The sequence below is a fragment of the Oncorhynchus gorbuscha genome, linkage group LG23, assembly GCF_021184085.1.
Source record: "Oncorhynchus gorbuscha isolate QuinsamMale2020 ecotype Even-year linkage group LG23, OgorEven_v1.0, whole genome shotgun sequence".
Taxonomy (NCBI): Eukaryota; Metazoa; Chordata; class Actinopteri; order Salmoniformes; family Salmonidae; genus Oncorhynchus; species Oncorhynchus gorbuscha.
In genome coordinates this window covers 64,155,686-64,176,882 of record NC_060195.1, presented here as the reverse complement: position 1 = coordinate 64,176,882, position 21,197 = coordinate 64,155,686, and positions in this window count along the sequence as shown.

Below are 21,197 nucleotides of genomic sequence, written 5' to 3'. Positions count from 1 at the left end.
AGCTCTGAACAAACAGAGAGATGGAGAGAGCTCCAGCCGGCTCTGAACATAAAGAGATGGAGAGAGCTCCAGTCAGCTCTGAACAAACAGAGATGGAGAGACTCCAGTCAGCTCTGAACAAACAGAGAGATGGAGAGAGCTCCAGTCGGCTCTGAACAAACAGAGATGGAGAGAGCTCCAGTCAGCTCTGAACAAACAGAGATGGAGAGAGCTCCAGTCGGCTCTGAACAAAAAGAGATGGAGAGAGCTCCAGTCGGCTCTGAACAAAAAGAGATGGAGAGAGCTCCAGTCAGTTCTGAACAAAAGAGATGGAGAGAGAGTCAGCTCTGAACAAAAGAGATGGAGAGCTCCAGTCAGTTCTGAACAAAAAGAGATGGAGAGAGCTCCAGTCAGTTCTGAACAAAAAGAGAAGAGAGCTCCAGTCAGCTCTGAACAAAAGAGATGGAGAGAGCTCCAGTCAGTTCAGAAACAAAAAGAGATGGAGAGAGCTCCAGTCAGCTCTGAACAAACAGAGAGATGGAGAGAGCTCCATTCGGCTCTGAACAAAAAGAGATGGAGAGAGCTCCAGTCGGCTCTGAACAAAAAGAGATGGAGAGAGCTCCAGTCAGCTCTGAACAAAAAGAGATGGAGAGAACTCCAGTCAGCTCTGAACAAACAGAGATGGAGAGAGCTCCAGTCAGTTCTGAACAAACAGAGAGATGGAGAGAGCTCCAGTCAGCTCTGAACAAACAGAGAGATGTAGAGAGCTCCAGTGAGCTGTGAACAAACAGAGAGATGGAGAGAGCTCCAGTCGACTCTGAACATAAAGAGATGGAGAGAGCTCCAGTCAGCTCTGTTCAAACAGAGAGATGGAGAGAGCTCCAGTCGGCTATGAACATAAAGAGATGGAGAGAGCTCCAGTCAGTTCTGAACAAACAGAGAGATGGAGAGAGCTCCAGTCAGCTCTGAACAAAAAGAGATGGAGAGAGCTCCAGTCAGTTCTGAACAAACAGAGATGGAGAGAACTCCAGTCAGTTCTGAACAAACAGAGAGATGGAGAGAGCTCCAGTCAGCTCTGAACAAAAAGAGATGGAGAGAGCTCCAGTCAGTTCTGAACAAACAGAGATGGAGAGAGCTCCAGTCAGCTCTGAACAAACAGAGATGGAGAGAGCTCCAGTCAGCTCTGAACAAACAGAGAGATGGAGAGAGCTCCAGTGAGCTGTGAACAAACAGAGAGATGGAGAGAGCTCCAGCCGGCTCTGAACATAAAGAGATGGAGAGAGCTCCAGTCAGCTCTGAACAAACAGAGATGGAGAGAGCTCCAGTCAGCTCTGAACAAACAGAGAGATGGAGAGAGCTCCAGTGAGCTGTGAACAAACAGAGAGATGGAGAAAGCTCCAGTCGGCTCTGAACATAAAGAGATGGAGAGAGCTCCAGTCAGCTCTGAACAAACAGAGAGATGGAGAGAGCTCCAGTCAGTTCTGAACAAACAGAGAGATGGAGAGAGCTCCAGTCAGCTCTGAACAAACAGAGAGATGGAGAGAGCTCCAGTCGGCTCTGAACAAAAAGAGATGGAGAGAGCTCCAGTCAGCTCTGAACAAAAAGAGATGGAGAGAACTCCAGTCAGCTCTGAACAAACAGAGATGGAGAGAGCTCCAGTCAGTTCTGAACAAACAGAGAGATGGAGAGAGCTCCAGTCAGCTCTGAACAAACAGAGAGATGGAGAGAGCTCCAGTGAGCTGTGAACAAACAGAGAGATGGAGAGAGCTCCAGTCGACTCTGAACATAAAGAGATGGAGAGAGCTCCAGTCAGCTCTGTTCAAACAGAGAGATGGAGAGAGCTCCAGTCAGCTCTGAACATAAAGAGATGGAGAGAGCTCCAGTCAGTTCTGAACAAACAGAGAGATGGAGAGAGCTCCAGTCAGCTCTGAACAAAAAGAGATGGAGAGAGCTCCAGTCAGTTCTGAACAAACAGAGATGGAGAGAACTCCAGTCAGTTCTGAACAAACAGAGAGATGGAGAGAGCTCCAGTCAGCTCTGAACAAAAAGAGATGGAGAGAGCTCCAGTCAGTTCTGAACAAACAGAGATGGAGAGAGCTCCAGTCAGCTCTGAACAAACAGAGATGGAGAGAGCTCCAGTCAGTTCTGAACAAACAGAGATGGAGAGAGCTCCAGTCAGCTCTGAACAAACAGAGATGGAGAGAGCTCCAGTCAGCTCTGAACAAACAGAGAGATGGAGAGAGCTCCAGTCAGCTCTGAACAAAAGAGATGGAGAGAGCTCCAGTCAGCTCTGAACAAACAGAGATGGAGAGAGCTCCAGTCAGCTCTGAACAAACAGAGAGATGGAGAGAGCTCCAGTGAGCTGTGAACAAACAGAGAGATGGAGAAAGCTCCAGTCGGCTCTGAACATAAAGAGATGGAGAGAGCTCCAGTCAGCTCTGAACAAACAGAGAGATGGAGAGAGCTCCAGTCAGTTCTGAACAAACAGAGAGATGGAGAGAGCTCCAGTCAGCTCTGAACAAACAGAGAGATGGAGAGAGCTCCAGTCAGCTCTGAACAAAAAGAGATGGAGAGAGCTCCAGTCAGCTCTGAACAAAAAGAGATGGAGAGAGCTCCAGTCAGTTCTGAACAAACAGAGAGAACTGGAGAGAGCTCCAGTCAGCTCTGAACAAACAGAGAGATGGAGAGAACTCCAGTCAGTTCTGAACAAACAGAGAGATGGAGAGAGCTCCAGTCGGCTCTGAAAAAACAGAGATGGAGAGAGCTCCAGTCAGCTCTGAACAAACAGAGAGATGGAGAGAGCTCCAGTCAGCTCTGAACAAACAGAGAGATGGAGAGAGCTCCAGTCGGCTCTGAAAAAACAGAGATGGAGAGAGCTCCAGTCAGCTCTGAACAAACAGAGAGATGGAGAGAGCTCCAGTCAGCTCTGAACAAACAGAGAGATGGAGAGAGCTCCAGTCAGCTCTGAACAAACAGAGAGATGGAGAGAGCTCCAGTCAGCTCTGAACAAACAGAGAGATGGAGAGAGCTCCAGTCAGTTCTGAACAAACAGAGAGATGGAGAGAGCTCCAGTCAGTTCTGAACAAACAGAGAGATGGAGAGAGCTCCAGTCAGCTCTGAACAAACAGAGAGATGGAGAGAGCTCCAGTCAGTTCTGAACAAACAGAGAGATGGAGAGAGCTCCAGTCAGCTCTGAACAAAAAGAGATGGAGAGAGCTCCAGTCAGTTCTGAACAAACAGAGAGATGGAGAGAGCTCCAGTCAGTTCTGAACAAACAGAGAGATGGAGAGAGCTCCAGTCAGCTCTGAACAAACAGAGAGATGGGGAGAGCTCCAGTCAGCTCTGAACAAAAAGAGATGGAGAGAGCTCCAGTCAGCTCTGAACAAAAAGAGATGGAGAGAGCTCCAGTCAGTTCTGAACAAACAGAGAGATGGAGAGAGCTCCAGTCAGCTATGAACAAACAGAGAGATGGAGAGAGCTCCAGTCAGCTCTGAACAAACAGAGAGATGGAGAGAGCTCCAGTCAGCTCTGAACAAACAGAGAGATGGAGAGAGCTCCAGTCAGTTCTGAACAAACAGAGAGATGGAGAGAGCTCCAGTCAGCTCTGAACAAACAGAGAGATGGAGAGAGCTCCAGTCAGTTCTGAACAAACAGAGAGATGGAGAGAGCTCCAGTCAGCTCTGAACAAACAGAGAGATGGAGAGAACTCCAGTCAGTTCTGAACAAACAGAGAGATGGAGAGAGCTCCAGTCGGATCTGAACAAACAGAGAGATGGAGAGAGCTCCAGTCGGCTCTGAACAAAAAGAGATGGAGAGAGCTCCAGTCGGCTCTGAACAAACAGAGATGGAGAGAGCTCCAGTCGGCTCTGAACAAAAAGAGATGGAGAGAGCTCCAGTCAGCTCTGAACAAACAGAGAGATGGAGAGAACTCCAGTCAGCTCTGAACAAACAGAGAGATGGAGAGAGCTCCAGTCAGTTCTGAACAAAAAGAGATGGAGAGAGCTCCAGTCAGCTCTGAACAAAAAGAGATGGAGAGAGCTCCAGTCGGCTCTGAACATAAAGAGATGGAGAGAGCTCCAGTCAGCTCTGAACAAACAGAGAGATGGAGAGAGCTCCAGTCAGTTCTGAACAAACAGAGAGATGGAGAGAGCTCCAGTCAGCTCTGAACAAACAGAGATGGAGAGAGCTCCAGTCAGCTCTGAACAAACAGAGTGAACTAGAGAGCTCCAGTCAGCTCTGAACAAACAGAGAGATGGAGAGAGCTCCAGTCAGTTCTGAACAAACAGAGAGATGGAGAGAGCTCCAGTCAGCTCTGAACAAACAGAGAGATGGAGAGAACTCCAGTCAGTTCTGAACAAACAGAGAGATGGAGAGAGCTCCAGTCGGATCTGAACAAACAGAGATGGAGAGAGCTCCAGTCGGCTCTGAACAAAAAGAGATGGAGAGAGCTCCAGTCGGCTCTGAACAAACAGAGATGGAGAGAGCTCCAGTCGGCTCTGAACAAAAAGAGATGGAGAGAGCTCCAGTCAGCTCTGAACAAACAGAGAGATGGAGAGAACTCCAGTCAGCTCTGAACAAACAGAGAGATGGAGAGAGCTCCAGTCAGTTCTGAACAAAAAGAGATGGAGAGAGCTCCAGTCAGCTCTGAACAAAAAGAGATGGAGAGAGCTCCAGTCGGCTCTGAACATAAAGAGATGGAGAGAGCTCCAGTCAGCTCTGAACAAACAGAGAGATGGAGAGAGCTCCAGTCAGTTCTGAACAAACAGAGAGATGGAGAGAGCTCCAGTCAGCTCTGAACAAACAGAGAGATGGAGAGAGCTCCAGTCAGCTCTGAACAAAAAGAGATGGAGAGAGCTCCAGTCAGCTCTGAACAAAAAGAGATGGAGAGAGCTCCAGTCAGTTCTGAACAAACAGAGAGAACTAGAGAGCTCCAGTCAGCTCTGAACAAACAGAGAGATGGAGAGAACTCCAGTCAGTTCTGAACAAACAGAGAGATGGAGAGAGCTCCAGTCGGCTCTGAACAAACAGAGATGGAGAGAGCTCCAGTCAGCTCAGAACAAACAGAGATGGAGAGAGCTCCAGTCGGCTCTGAACAAAAAGAGATGGAGAGAGCTCCAGTCGGCTCTGAACAAACAGAGATGGAGAGAGCTCCAGTCAGTTCTGAACAAAAAGAGATGGAGAGAGCTCCAGTCAGTTCTGAACAAAAAGAGATGGAGAGAGCTCCAGTCAGCTCTGAACAAAAAGAGATGGAGAGCTCCAGTCAGTTCTGAACAAAAAGAGATGGAGAGAGCTCCAGTCAGTTCTGAACAAAAAGAGATGGAGAGAGCTCCAGTCAGCTCTGAACAAAAAGAGATGGAGAGAGCTCCAGTCAGTTCTGAACAAAAAGAGATGGAGAGAGCTCCAGTCAGCTCTGAACAAAAAGAGATGGAGAGAGCTCCAGTCAGCTCTGAACAAAAAGAGATGGAGAGAGCTCCAGTCAGCTCTGAACAAACAGAGAGATGGAGAGAGCTCCAGTCAGCTCTGAACAAACAGAGAGATGGAGAGAGCTCCAGTCAGTTCTGAACAAACAGAGATGGAGAGAGCTCCAGTCAGCTCTGAACAAACAGAGAGATGGAGAGAGCTCCAGTCAGTTCTGAACAAACAGAGAGATGGAGAGAGCTCCAGTCAGCTCTGAACAAACAGAGAGATGGAGAGAACTCCAGTCAGTTCTGAACAAACAGAGAGATGGAGAGAGCTCCAGTCGGCTCTGAACAAACAGAGATGGAGAGAGCTCCAGTCAGCTCTGAACAAACAGAGAGATGGAGAGAGCTCCAGTCAGTTCTGAACAAACAGAGAGATGGAGAGAGCTCCAGTCAGTTCTGAACAAACAGAGAGATGGAGAGAGCTCCAGTCAGCTCTGAACAAAAAGAGATGGAGAGAGCTCCAGTCAGTTCTGAACAAACAGAGAGATGGAGAGAGCTCCAGTCAGTTCTGAACAAACAGAGAGATGGAGAGAGCTCCAGTCAGCTCTGAACAAACAGAGAGATGGAGAGAGCTCCAGTCAGCTCTGAACAAACAAAGAGATGGAGAGAGCTCCAGTCAGCTCTGAACAAACAGAGAGATGGAGAGAGCTCCAGTCAGTTCTGAACAAACAGAGAGATGGAGAGAGCTCCAGTCAGCTCTGAACAAACAGAGAGATGGAGAGAGCTCCAGTCAGCTCTGAACAAAAAGAGATGGAGAGAGCTCCAGTCAGCTCTGAACAAAAAGAGATGGAGAGAGCTCCAGTCAGTTCTGAACAAACAGAGTGATGGAGAGAGCTCCAGTCAGCTAAGAACAAACAGAGAGATGGAGAGAGCTCCAGTCAGCTCTGAACAAACAGAGAGATGGAGAGAGCTCCAGTCAGCTCTGAACAAACAGAGAGATGGAGAGAGCTCCAGTCAGTTCTGAACAAACAGAGAGAACTAGAGAGCTCCAGTCAGCTCTGAACAAACAGAGAGATGGAGAGAGCTCCAGTCAGTTCTGAACAAACAGAGAGATGGAGAGAGCTCCAGTCAGCTCTGAACAAACAGAGAGATGGAGAGAACTCCAGTCGGTTCTGAACAAACAGAGAGATGGAGAGAGCTCCAGTCGGCTCTGAACAAACAGAGATGGAGAGAGCTCCAGTCGGCTCTGAACAAAAAGAGATGGAGAGAGCTCCAGTCGGCTCTGAACAAACAGAGATGGAGAGAGCTCCAGTCGGCTCTGAACAAAAAGAGATGGAGAGAGCTCCAGTCGGCTCTGAACAAACAGAGAGATGGAGAGAACTCCAGTCAGCTCTGAACAAACAGAGAGATGGAGAGAGCTCCAGTCAGTTCTGAACAAAAAGAGATGGAGAGAGCTCCAGTCAGCTCTGAACAAAAAGAGATGGAGAGAGCTCCAGTCGGCTCTGAACAAAAAGAGATGGAGAGAGCTCCAGTCAGTTCTGAACAAACAGAGAGATGGAGAAAGCTCCAGTCAGCTCTGAACAAAAAGAGATGGAGAGAGCTCCAGTCAGCTCTGAACAAACAGAGAGATGGAGAGAGCTCCAGTCAGCTCTGAACAAAAAGAGATGGAGAGAGCTCCAGTCAGTTCTGAACAAACAGAGAGATGGAGAGAGCTCCAGTCAGCTCTGAACAAACAGAGAGATGGAGAGAGCTCCAGTCAGTTCTGAACAAAAAGAGATGGAGAGAGCTCCAGTCAGCTCTGAACAAAAAGAGATGGAGAGCTCCAGTCAGTTCTGAACAAAAAGAGATGGAGAGAGCTCCAGTCAGTTCTGAACAAAAAGAGATGGAGAGAGCTCCAGTCAGCTCTGAACAAAAAGAGATGGAGAGAGCTCCAGTCAGTTCTGAACAAAAAGAGATGGAGAGAGCTCCAGTCAGCTCTGAACAAACAGAGAGATGGAGAGAGCTCCAGTCAGCTCTGAACAAACAGAGAGATGGAGAGAGCTCCAGTCAGCTCTGAACAAACAGAGAGATGGAGAGAGCTCCAGTCAGCTCTGAACAAACAGAGAGATGGAGAGAGCTCCCGTCAGTTCTGAACAAACAGAGATAACTAGAGAGCTCCAGTCAGCTCTGAACAAACAGAGAGATGGAGAGAGCTCCAGTCAGTTCTGAACAAACAGAGAGATGGAGAGAGCTCCAGTCAGCTCTGAACAAACAGAGAGATGGAGAGAACTCCAGTCAGTTCTGAACAAACAGAGAGATGGAGAGAGCTCCAGTCGGCTCTGAACAAACAGAGATGGAGAGAGCTCCAGTCAGCTCTGAACAAACAGAGAGATGGAGAGAGCTCCAGTCAGTTCTGAACAAACAGAGAGATGGAGAGAGCTCCAGTCAGTTCTGAACAAACAGAGAGATGGAGAGAGCTCCAGTCAGCTCTGAACAAAAAGAGATGGAGAGAGCTCCAGTCAGTTCTGAACAAACAGAGAGATGGAGAGAGCTCCAGTCAGTTCTGAACAAACAGAGAGATGGAGAGAGCTCCAGTCAGCTCTGAACAAACAGAGAGATGGAGAGAGCTCCAGTCAGCTCTGAACATAAAGAGATGGAGAGAGCTCCAGTCAGCTCTGAACAAACAGAGAGATGGAGTGAGCTCCAGTCAGTTCTGAACAAACAGAGAGATGGAAGGAGCTCCAGTCAATTCTGAACAAACAGAGAGATGGAGAGAGCTCCAGTCAGCTCTGAACAAACAGAGAGATGGAGAGAGCTCCAGTCAGCTCTGAACAAAAAGAGATGGAGAGAGCTCCAGTCAGCTCTGAACAAACAGAGATGGAGAGAGCTCCAGTCAGTTCTGAACAAACAGAGTGATGGAGAGAGCTCCAGTCAGCTAAGAACAAACAGAGAGATGGAGAGAGCTCCAGTCAGCTCTGAACAAACAGAGAGATGGAGAGAGCTCCAGTCAGCTCTGAACAAACAGAGAGATGGAGAGAGCTCCAGTCAGTTCTGAACAAACAGAGAGAACTAGAGAGCTCCAGTCAGCTCTGAACAAACAGAGAGATGGAGAGAGCTCCAGTCAGTTCTGAACAAACAGAGAGATGGAGAGAGCTCCAGTCAGCTCTGAACAAACAGAGAGATGGAGAGAACTCCAGTCGGTTCTGAACAAACAGAGAGATGGAGAGAGCTCCAGTCGGCTCTGAACAAACAGAGATGGAGAGAGCTCCAGTCGGCTCTGAACAAAAAGAGATGGAGAGAGCTCCAGTCGGCTCTGAACAAACAGAGATGGAGAGAGCTCCAGTCGGCTCTGAACAAAAAGAGATGGAGAGAGCTCCAGTCGGCTCTGAACAAACAGAGAGATGGAGAGAACTCCAGTCAGCTCTGAACAAACAGAGAGATGGAGAGAGCTCCAGTCAGTTCTGAACAAAAAGAGATGGAGAGAGCTCCAGTCAGCTCTGAACAAAAAGAGATGGAGAGAGCTCCAGTCGGCTCTGAACAAAAAGAGATGGAGAGAGCTCCAGTCAGTTCTGAACAAACAGAGAGATGGAGAGAGCTCCAGTCAGCTCTGAACAAAAAGAGATGGAGAGAGCTCCAGTCAGCTCTGAACAAACAGAGAGATGGAGAGAGCTCCAGTCAGTTCTGAACAAACAGAGAGATGGAGAGAGCTCCAGTCAGCTCTGAACAAACAGAGAGATGGAGAGAGCTCCAGTCAGTTCTGAACAAACAGAGAGATGGAGAGAGCTCCAGTCGGCTCTGAACAAAAAGAGATGGAGAGAGCTCCAGTCGGCTCTGAACAAACAGAGATGGAGAGAGCTCCAGTCGGCTCTGAACAAAAAGAGATGGAGAGAGCTCCAGTCGGCTCTGAACAAACAGAGAGATGGAGAGAACTCCAGTCAGCTCTGAACAAACAGAGAGATGGAGAGAGCTCCAGTCAGTTCTGAACAAAAGAGATGGAGAGAGCTCCAGTCAGCTCTGAACAAAAGAGATGGAGAGAGCTCCAGTCAGCTCTGAACAAAAAGAGATGGAGAGAGCTCCAGTCAGTTCTGAACAAACAGAGAGATGGAGAGAGCTCCAGTCAGCTCTGAACAAAAAGAGATGGAGAGAGCTCCAGTCAGCTCTGAACAAACAGAGAGATGGAGAGAGCTCCAGTCAGTTCTGAACAAACAGAGAGATGGAGAGAGCTCCAGTCAGCTCTGAACAAACAGAGAGATGGAGAGAGCTCCAGTCAGTTCTGAACAAACAGAGAGATGGAGAGAGCTCCAGTCGGCTCTGAACATAAAGAGATGGAGAGAGCTCCAGTCAGCTCTGAACAAACAGAGAGATGGAGTGAGCTCCAGTCAATTCTGAACAAACAGAGAGATGGAAGGAGCTCCAGTCAGTTCTGAACAAACAGAGAGATGGAGAGAGCTCCAGTCAGCTCTGAACAAACAGAGAGATGGAGAGAGCTCCAGTCAGCTCTGAACAAACAGAGAGATGGAGAGAGCTCCAGTCGGCTCTGAACAAACAGAGAGATGGAGAGAGCTCCAGTCAGTTCTGAACAAACAGAGAGATGGAGAGAGCTCCAGTCAGTTCTGAACAAACAGAGAGATGGAGAGAGCTCCAGTCAGCTCTGAACAAACAGAGAGATGGAGAGAGCTCCAGTCAGCTCTGAACAAAAAGAGATGGAGAGAGCTCCAGTCAGCTCTGAACAAACAGAGATGGAGAGAGCTCCAGTCAGCTCTGAACAAAAAGAGATGGAGAGAGCTCCAGTCAGCTCTGAAGAAAAAGAGATGGAGAGAGCTCCAGTCAGCTCTGAACAAAAAGAGATGGAGAGAACTCCAGTCAGCTCTGAACAAACAGAGAGATGGAGTGAGCTCCAGTCAGTTCTGAACAAACAGAGAGATGGAGAGAGCTCCAGTCAGCTCTGAACAAACAGAGAGATGGAGAGAGCTCCAGTCAGCTCTGAACAAACTGAGAGATGGAGAGAGCTCCAGTCGGCTCTGAACAAACAGAGAGATGGAGAGAGCTCCAGTCAGTTCTGAACAAACAGAGAGATGGAGAGTGCTCCAGTTGGTTCTGAACAAACAGAGAGATGGAGAGAGCTCCAGTCAGCTCTGAACAAACAGAGAGATGGAGAGAGCTCCAGTCAGCTCTGAACAAAAAGAGATGGAGAGAGCTCCAGTCAGCTCTGAACAAAAAGAGATGGAGAGAGCTCCAGTCAGCTCTGAACAAAAAGAGATGGAGAGAGCTCCAGTCAGCTCTGAACAAAAAGAGATGGAGAGAACTCCAGTCAGCTCTGAACAAAAAGAGATGGAGAGAGCTCCAGTCAGCTCTGAACAAAAAGAGATGGAGAGAGCTCCAGTCAGTTCTGAACAAACAGAAAGATGGAGAGAGCTCCAGTCAGCTCTGAACAAACAGAGAGATGGAGAGAGCACCAGTCAGCTCTGAACAAAAAGAGATGGAGAGAGCTCCAGTCAGCTCTGAACAAAAAGAGATGGAGAGAGCTCCAGTCAGCTCTGAACAAAAAGAGATGGAGAGAGCTCCAGTCAGCTCTGAACAAACAGAGATGGAGAGAGCTCCAGTCAGTTCTGAACAAACAGAGAGATGGAGAGAGCTCCAGTCGGCTCTGAACAAAAAGAGATGGAGAGAGCTCCAGTCAGTTCTGAACAAACAGAGAGATGGAGAGAGCTCCAGTCGGCTCTGAACAAAAAGAGATGGAGAGAGCTCCAGTCAGTTCTGAACAAACAGAGAGATGGAGAGAGCTCCAGTCAGTTCTGAACAAACAGAGATGGAGAGAGCTCCAGTCAGCTCTGAACAAAAAGAGATGGAGAGAGCTCCAGTCAGCTCTGAACAAAAAGAGATGGAGAGAGTTCCAGTCAGCTCTGAACAAACAGAGAGATGGAGTGAGCTCCAGTCAGTTCTGAACAAACAGAGAGATGGAAGGAGCTCCAGTCAGTTCTGAACAAACAGAGAGATGGAGAGAGCTCCAGTCAGCTCTGAACAAACAGAGAGATGGAGAGAGCTCCAGTCAGCTCTGAACAAAAAGAGATGGAGAGAGCTCCAGTCAGCTCTGAACAAAAAGAGATGGAGAGAGCTCCAGTCAGTTCTGAACAAACAGAGTGATGGAGAGAGCTCCAGTCAGCTAAGAACAAACAGAGAGATGGAGAGAGCTCCAGTCAGCTCTGAACAAACAGAGAGATGGAGAGAGCTCCAGTCAGTTCTGAACAAACAGAGAGATGGAGAGAGCTCCAGTCAGCTCTGAACAAACAGAGAGATGGAGAGAACTCCAGTCAGTTCTGAACAAACAGAGAGATGGAGAGAGCTCCAGTCGGCTCTGAACAAACAGAGATGGAGAGAGCTCCAGTCGGCTCTGATCAAAAAGAGATGGAGAGAGCTTCAGTCGGCTCTGAACAAACAGAGATGGAGAGAGCTCCAGTCGGCTCTGAACAAAAAGAGATGGAGAGAGCTCCAGTCAGCTCTGAACAAACAGAGATGGAGAGAGCTCCAGTCAGCTCTGAACAAACAGAGAGATGGAGAGAGCTCCAGTCAGTTCTGAACAAAAAGAGATGGAGAGAGCTCCAGTCAGCTCTGAACAAAAAGAGATGGAGAGAGCTCCAGTCGGCTCTGAACAAAAAGAGATGGAGAGAGCTCCAGTCGGCTCTGAACAAACAGAGATGGAGAGAGCTCCAGTCAGTTCTGAACAAACAGAGAGATGGAGAGAGCTCCAGTCGGCTCTGAACAAAAAGAGATGGAGAGAGCTCCAGTCAGTTCTGAACAAACAGAGAGATGGAGAGAGCTCCAGTCAGTTCTGAACAAACAGAGAGAACTAGAGAGCTCCAGTCAGCTCTGAACAAACAGAGAGATGGAGAGAGCTCCAGTCAGTTCTGAACAAACAGAGAGATGGAGAGAGCTCCAGTCAGCTCTGAACAAACAGAGAGATGGAGAGAGCTCCAGTCAGTTCTGAACAAACAGAGAGATGGAGAGAGCTCCAGTCGGCTCTGAACAAACAGAGATGGAGAGAGCTCCATTCGGCTCTGAACAAAAAGAGATGGAGAGAGCTCCAGTCGGCTCTGAACAAACAGAGATGGAGAGAGCTCCAGTCGGCTCTGAACAAAAAGAGATGGAGAGAGCTCCAGTCAGCTCTGAACAAACAGAGAGATGGAGAGAACTCCAGTCAGCTCTGAACAAACAGAGAGATGGAGAGAGCTCCAGTCAGTTCTGAACAAAAAGAGATGGAGAGAGCTCCAGTCAGTTCTGAACAAAAAGAGATGGAGAGAGCTCCAGTCAGCTCTGAACAAAAAGAGATGGAGAGAGCTCCAGTCGGCTCTGAACAAAAAGAGATGGAGAGAGCTCCAGTCAGTTCTGAACAAACAGAGATGGAGAGAGCTCCAGTCAGCTCTGAACAAAAAGAGATGGAGAGAGCTCCAGTCAGCTCTGAACAAACAGAGAGATGGAGAGAGCTCCAGTCAGTTCTGAACAAACAGAGAGATGGAGAGAGCTCCAGTCAGCTCTGAACAAACAGAGAGATGGAGAGAGCTCCAGTCAGTTCTGAACAAACAGAGAGATGGAGAGAGCTCCAGTCGGCTCTGAACAAAAAGAGATGGAGAGAGCTCCAGTCAGCTCTGAACAAACAGAGAGATGGAGTGAGCTCCAGTCAGTTCTGAACAAACAGAGAGATGGAAGGAGCTCCAGTCAGTTCTGAACAAACAGAGAGATGGAGAGAGCTCCAGTCAGCTCTGAACAAACAGAGAGATGGAGAGAGCTCCAGTCAGCTCTGAACAAACTGAGAGATGGAGAGAGCTCCAGTCGGCTCTGAACAAACAGAGAGATGGAGAGAGCTCCAGTCAGTTCTGAACAAACAGAGAGATGGAGAGTGCTCCAGTTGGTTCTGAACAAACAGAGAGATGGAGAGAGCTCCAGTCAGCTCTGAACAAACAGAGAGATGGAGAGAGCTCCAGTCAGCTCTGAACAAACAGAGAGATGGAGAGAGCTCCAGTCAGCTCTGAACAAACAGAGAGATGGAGAGAGCTCCAGTCGGCTCTGAACAAACAGAGAGATGGAGAGAGCTCCAGTCAGTTCTGAACAAACAGAGAGATGGAGAGTGCTCCAGTTGGTTCTGAACAAACAGAGAGATGGAGAGAGCTCCAGTCAGCTCTGAACAAACAGAGAGATGGAGAGAGCTCCAGTCAGCTCTGAACAAAAAGAGATGGAGAGAGCTCCAGTCAGCTCTGAACAAAAAGAGATGGAGAGAGCTCCAGTCAGCTCTGAAGAAAAAGAGATGGAGAGAGCTCCAGTCAGCTCTGAACAAAAAGAGATGGAGAGAGCTCCAGTCAGCTCTGAACAAAAAGAGATGGAGAGAACTCCAGTCAGCTCTGAACAAACAGAGAGATGGAGTGAGCTCCAGTCAGTTCTGAACAAACAGAGAGATGGAAGGAGCTCCAGTCAGTTCTGAACAAACAGAGAGATGGAGAGAGCTCCAGTCAGCTCTGAACAAACAGAGAGATGGAAGGAGCTCCAGTCAGCTCTGAACAAACTGAGAGATGGAGAGAGCTCCAGTCAGTTCTGAACAAACAGAGAGATGGAGAGTGCTCCAGTTGGTTCTGAACAAACAGAGAGATGGAGAGAGCTCCAGTCAGTTCTGAACAAACAGAGAGATGGAGAGAGCTCCAGTCAGCTCTGAACAAAAAGAGATGGAGAGAGCTCCAGTCAGCTCTGAACAAAAAGAGATGGAGAGAGCTCCAGTCAGCTCTGAACAAAAAGAGATGGAGAGAGCTCCAGTCAGCTCTGAACAAAAAGAGATGGAGAGAACTCCAGTCAGCTCTGAACAAAAAGAGATGGAGAGAGCTCCAGTCAGTTCTGAACAAACAGAAAGATGGAGAGAGCTCCAGTCAGCTCTGAACAAACAGAGAGATGGAGAGAGCACCAGTCAGCTCTGAACAAAAAGAGATGGAGAGAGCTCCAGTCAGCTCTGAACAAAAAGAGATGGAGAGAGCTCCAGTCAGCTCTGAACAAAAAGAGATGGAGAGAGCTCCAGTCAGCTCTGAACAAACAGAGATGGAGAGAGCTCCAGTCAGTTCTGAACAAACAGAGAGATGGAGAGAGCTCCAGTCGGCTCTGAACAAAAAGAGATGGAGAGAGCTCCAGTCAGTTCTGAACAAACAGAGAGATGGAGAGAGCTCCAGTCGGCTCTGAACAAAAAGAGATGGAGAGAGCTCCAGTCAGTTCTGAACAAACAGAGAGATGGAGAGAGCTCCAGTCAGTTCTGAACAAACAGAGATGGAGAGAGCTCCAGTCAGCTCTGAACAAAAAGAGATGGAGAGAGCTCCAGTCAGCTCTGAACAAACAGAGAGATGGAGAGAGTTCCAGTCAGCTCTGAACAAACAGAGAGATGGAGTGAGCTCCAGTCAGTTCTGAACAAACAGAGAGATGGAAGGAGCTCCAGTCAGTTCTGAACAAACAGAGAGATGGAGAGAGCTCCAGTCAGCTCTGAACAAACAGAGAGATGGAGAGAGCTCCAGTCAGCTCTGAACAAAAAGAGATGGAGAGAGCTCCAGTCAGCTCTGAACAAAAAGAGATGGAGAGAGCTCCAGTCAGTTCTGAACAAACAGAGTGATGGAGAGAGCTCCAGTCAGCTAAGAACAAACAGAGAGATGGAGAGAGCTCCAGTCAGCTCTGAACAAACAGAGAGATGGAGAGAGCTCCAGTCAGTTCTGAACAAACAGAGAGATGGAGAGAGCTCCAGTCAGCTCTGAACAAACAGAGAGATGGAGAGAACTCCAGTCAGTTCTGAACAAACAGAGAGATGGAGAGAGCTCCAGTCGGCTCTGAACAAACAGAGATGGAGAGAGCTCCAGTCGGCTCTGATCAAAAAGAGATGGAGAGAGCTTCAGTCGGCTCTGAACAAACAGAGATGGAGAGAGCTCCAGTCGGCTCTGAACAAAAAGAGATGGAGAGAGCTCCAGTCAGCTCTGAACAAACAGAGATGGAGAGAACTCCAGTCAGCTCTGAACAAACAGAGAGATGGAGAGAGCTCCAGTCAGTTCTGAACAAAAAGAGATGGAGAGAGCTCCAGTCAGCTCTGAACAAAAAGAGATGGAGAGAGCTCCAGTCGGCTCTGAACAAAAAGAGATGGAGAGAGCTCCAGTCGGCTCTGAACAAACAGAGATGGAGAGAGCTCCAGTCAGTTCTGAACAAACAGAGAGATGGAGAGAGCTCCAGTCGGCTCTGAACAAAAAGAGATGGAGAGAGCTCCAGTCAGTTCTGAACAAACAGAGAGATGGAGAGAGCTCCAGTCAGTTCTGAACAAACAGAGAGAACTAGAGAGCTCCAGTCAGCTCTGAACAAACAGAGAGATGGAGAGAGCTCCAGTCAGTTCTGAACAAACAGAGAGATGGAGAGAGCTCCAGTCAGCTCTGAACAAACAGAGAGATGGAGAGAGCTCCAGTCAGTTCTGAACAAACAGAGAGATGGAGAGAGCTCCAGTCGGCTCTGAACAAACAGAGATGGAGAGAGCTCCATTCGGCTCTGAACAAAAAGAGATGGAGAGAGCTCCAGTCGGCTCTGAACAAACAGAGATGGAGAGAGCTCCAGTCGGCTCTGAACAAAAAGAGATGGAGAGAGCTCCAGTCAGCTCTGAACAAACAGAGAGATGGAGAGAACTCCAGTCAGCTCTGAACAAACAGAGAGATGGAGAGAGCTCCAGTCAGTTCTGAACAAAAAGAGAGATGGAGAGAGCTCCAGTCAGTTCTGAACAAAAAGAGATGGAGAGAGCTCCAGTCAGCTCTGAACAAAAAGAGATGGAGAGAGCTCCAGTCGGCTCTGAACAAAAAGAGATGGAGAGAGCTCCAGTCAGTTCTGAACAAACAGAGATGGAGAGAGCTCCAGTCAGCTCTGAACAAAAAGAGATGGAGAGAGCTCCAGTCAGCTCTGAACAAACAGAGAGATGGAGAGAGCTCCAGTCAGTTCTGAACAAACAGAGAGATGGAGAGAGCTCCAGTCAGCTCTGAACAAACAGAGAGATGGAGAGAGCTCCAGTCAGTTCTGAACAAACAGAGAGATGGAGAGAGCTCCAGTCGGCTCTGAACATAAAGAGATGGAGAGAGCTCCAGTCAGCTCTGAACAAACAGAGAGATGGAGTGAGCTCCAGTCAGTTCTGAACAAACAGAGAGATGGAAGGAGCTCCAGTCAGTTCTGAACAAACAGAGAGATGGAGAGAGCTCCAGTCAGCTCTGAACAAACAGAGAGATGGAGAGAGCTCCAGTCAGCTCTGAACAAACAGAGAGATGGAGAGAGCTCCAGTCGGCTCTGAACAAACAGAGAGATGGAGAGAGCTCCAGTCAGTTCTGAACAAACAGAGAGATGGAGAGTGCTCCAGTCAGTTCTGAACAAACAGAGAGATGGAGAGAGCTCCAGTCAGCTCTGAACAAACAGAGAGATGGAGAGAGCTCCAGTCAGCTCTGAACAAACAGAGATGGAGAGAGCTCCAGTCAGCTCTGAACAAAAAGAGATGGAGAGAGCTCCAGTCAGCTCTGAAGAAAAAGAGATGGAGAGAGCTCCAGTCAGCTCTGAACAAAAAGAGATGGAGAGAGCTCCAGTCAGCTCTGAACAAAAAGAGATGGAGAGAGCTCCAGTCAGCTCTGAACAAAAAGAGATGGAGAGAGCTCCAGTCAGTTCTGAACAAACAGAAAGATGGAGAGAGCTCCAGCCAGCTCTGAACAAACAGAGAGATGGAGAGAGCACCAGTCAGCTCTGAACAAAAAGAGATGGAGAGAGCTCCAGTCAGCTCTGAACAAAAAGAGATGGAGAGAACTCCAGTCAGCTCTGAACAAAAAGAGATGGAGAGAGCTCCAGTCAGCTCTGAACAAAAAGAGATGGAGAGAGCTCCAGTCAGCTCTGAACAAACAGAGATGGAGAGAGCTCCAGTCAGTTCTGAACAAACAGAGAGATGGAGAGAGCTCCAGTCGGCTCTGAACAAAAAGAGATGGAGAGAGCTCCAGTCAGTTCTGAACAAACAGAGAGATGGAGAGAGCTCCAGTCGGCTCTGAACAAAAAGAGATGGAGAGAGCTCCAGTCAGTTCTGAACAAACAGAGAGATGGAGAGAGCTCCAGTCAGTTCTGAACAAACAGAGATGGAGAGAGCTCCAGTCAGTTCTGAACAAACAGAGAGATGGAGAGAGCTCCAGTCAGCTCTGAACAAAAAGAGATGGAGAGAGCTCCAGTCAGCTCTGAACAAAAAGAGATGGAGAGAGTTCCAGTCAGCTCTGAACAAACAGAGAGATGGAGTGAGCTCCAGTCAGTTCTGAACAAACAGAGAGATGGAAGGAGCTCCAGTCAGTTCTGAACAAACAGAGAGATGGAGAGAGCTCCAGTCAGCTCTGAACAAACAGAGAGATGGAGAGAGCTCCAGTCAGCTCTGAACAAAAAGAGATGGAGAGAGCTCCAGTCAGCTCTGAACAAAAAGAGATGGAGAGAGCTCCAGTCAGTTCTGAACAAACAGAGTGATGGAGAGAGCTCCAGTCAGCTAAGAACAAACAGAGAGATGGAGAGAGCTCCAGTCAGCTCTGAACAAACAGAGAGATGGAGAGAGCTCCAGTCAGCTCTGAACAAACAGAGAGATGGAGAGAGCTCCAGTCAGTTCTGAACAAACAGAGAGAACTAGAGAGCTCCAGTCAGCTCTGAACAAACAGAGAGATGGAGAGAGCTCCAGTCAGTTCTGAACAAACAGAGAGATGGAGAGAGCTCCAGTCAGCTCTGAACAAACAGAGAGATGGAGAGAACTCCAGTCAGTTCTGAACAAACAGAGAGATGGAGAGAGCTCCAGTCGGCTCTGAACAAACAGAGATGGAGAGAGCTCCAGTCGGCTCTGATCAAAAAGAGATGGAGAGAGCTCCAGTCGGCTCTGAACAAACAGAGATGGAGAGAGCTCCAGTCGGCTCTGAACAAAAAGAGATGGAGAGAGCTCCAGTCAGCTCTGAACAAACAGAGAGATGGAGAGAACTCCAGTCAGCTCTGAACAAACAGAGAGATGGAGAGAGCTCCAGTCAGTTCTGAACAAAAAGAGATGGAGAGAGCTCCAGTCAGCTCTGAACAAAAAGAGATGGAGAGAGCTCCAGTCGGCTCTGAACAAAAGAGATGGAGAGAGCTCCAGTCAGTTCTGAACAAACAGAGAGATGGAGAGAGCTCCAGTCAGCTCTGAACAAAAGAGATGGAGAGAGCTCCAGTCAGCTCTGAACAAACAGAGAGATGGAGAGAGCTCCAGTCAGTTCTGAACAAACAGAGAGATGGAGAGAGCTCCAGTCGGCTCTGAACAAACAAAGAGATGGAGAGAGCTCCAGTCAGCTCTGAACAAACAGAGAGATGGAGAGAGCTCCAGTCAGTTCTGAACAAACAGAGAGATGGAAGGAGCTCCAGTCAGTTCTGAACAAACAGAGAGATGGAGAGAGCTCCAGTCAGCTCTGAACAAACAGAGAGATGGAGAGAGCTCCAGTCAGCTCTGAACAAACTGAGAGATGGAGAGAGCTCCAGTCAGTTCTGAACAAACAGAGAGATGGAGAGTGCTCCAGTTGGTTCTGAACAAACAGAGAGATGGAGAGAGCTCCAGTCAGCTCTGAACAAAAAGAGATGGAGAGAGCTCCAGTCAGCTCTGAACAAAAAGAGATGGAGAGAGCTCCAGTCAGCTCTGAAGAAAAAGAGATGGAGAGAGCTCCAGTCAGCTCTGAACAAAAAGAGATGGAGAGAACTCCAGTCAGCTCTGAACAAAAAGAGATGGAGAGAGCTCCAGTCAGCTCTGAACAAAAAGAGATGGAGAGAGCTCCAGTCAGTTCTGAACAAACAGAGAGATGGAGAGAGCTCCAGTCAGCTCTGAACAAACAGAGATGGAGAGAGCTCCAGTCAGTTCTGAACAAACAGAGAGATGGAGAGAGCTCCAGTCGGCTCTGAACAAAAAGAGATGGAGAGAGCTCCAGTCAGTTCTGAACAAACAGAGAGATGGAGAGAGCTCCAGTCGGCTCTGAACAAAAAGAGATGGAGAGAGCTCCAGTCAGTTCTGAACAAACAGAGAGATGGAGAGAGCTCCAGTCAGTTCTGAACAAACAGAGAGAATGGAGAGAGCTCCAGTCAGCTCTGAACAAACAGAGAGATGGAGAGAGCTCCAGTCAGTTCTGAACAAACAGAGAGATGGAGAGAGCTCCAGTCAGCTCTGAACAAACAGAGAGATGGAGAGAACTCCAGTCAGTTCTGAACAAACAGAGAGATGGAGAGAGCTCCAGTCGGCTCTGAACAAACAGAGATGGAGAGAGCTCCAGTCGGCTCTGAACAAAAAGAGATGGAGAGAGCTCCAGTCGGCTCTGAACAAACAGAGATGGAGAGAGCTCCAGTCGGCTCTGAACAAAAAGAGATGGAGAGAGCTCCAGTCAGCTCTGAACAAACAGAGAGATGGAGAGAACCAGTCAGCTCTGAACAAACAGAGAGATGGAGAGAGCTCCAGTCAGTTCTGAACAAAAAGAGATGGAGAGAGCTCCAGTCAGCTCTGAACAAAAAGAGATGGAGAGAGCTCCAGTCGGCTCTGAACGAAAAGAGATGGAGAGAGCTCCAGTCAGTTCTGAACAAACAGAGATGGAGAGAGCTCCAGTCAGCTCTGAACAAAAAGAGATGGAGAGAGCTCCAGTCAGCTCTGAACAAACAGAGAGATGGAGAGAGCTCCAGTCAGTTCTGAACAAACAGAGAGATGGAAGGAGCTCCAGTCAGTTCTGAACAAACAGAGAGATGGAGAGAGCTCCAGTCAGCTCTGAACAAACAGAGAGATGGAGAGAGCTCCAGTCAGCTCTGAACAAACTGAGAGATGGAGAGAGCTCCAGTCGGCTCTGAACAAACAGAGAGATGGAGAGAGCTCCAGTCAGTTCTGAACAAACAGAGAGATGGAGAGTGCTCCAGTTGGTTCTGAACAAACAGAGAGATGGAGAGAGCTCCAGTCAGCTCTGAACAAACAGAGAGATGGAGAGAGCTCCAGTCAGCTCTGAACAAAAAGAGATGGAGAGAGCTCCAGTCAGCTCTGAACAAAAAGAGATGGAGAGAGCTCCAGTCAGCTCTGAAGAAAAAGAGATGGAGAGAGCTCCAGTCAGCTCTGAACAAAAAGAGATGGAGAGAACTCCAGTCAGCTCTGAACAAAAAGAGATGGAGAGAGCTCCAGTCAGCTCTGAACAAAAAGAGATGGAGAGAGCTCCAGTCAGTTCTGAACAAACAGAGAGATGGAGAGAGCTCCAGTCAGCTCTGAACAAACAGAGAGATGGAGAGAGCACCAGTCAGCTCTGAACAAAAAGAGATGGAGAGAGCTCCAGTCAGCTCTGAACAAAAAGAGATGGAGAGAACTCCAGTCAGCTCTGAACAAAAAGAGATGGAGAGAGCTCCAGTCAGCTCTGAACAAAAAGAGATGGAGAGAGCTCCAGTCAGCTCTGAACAAAAAGAGATGGAGAGAGCTCCAGTCAGCTCTGAACAAACAGAGATGGAGAGAGCTCCAGTCAGTTCTGAACAAACAGAGAGATGGAGAGAGCTCCAGTCGGCTCTGAACAAAAAGAGATGGAGAGAGCTCCAGTCAGTTCTGAACAAAAGAGATGGAGAGAGCTCCAGTCAGCTCTGAACAAAAAGAGATGGAGAGAGCTCCAGTCAGTTCTGAACAAACAGAGAGATGGAGAGAGCTCCAGTCAGTTCTGAACAAACAGAGATGGAGAGAGCTCCAGTCAGTTCTGAACAAACAGAGAGATGGAGAGAGCTCCAGTCAGCTCTGAACAAAAAGAGATGGAGAGAGCTCCAGTCAGCTCT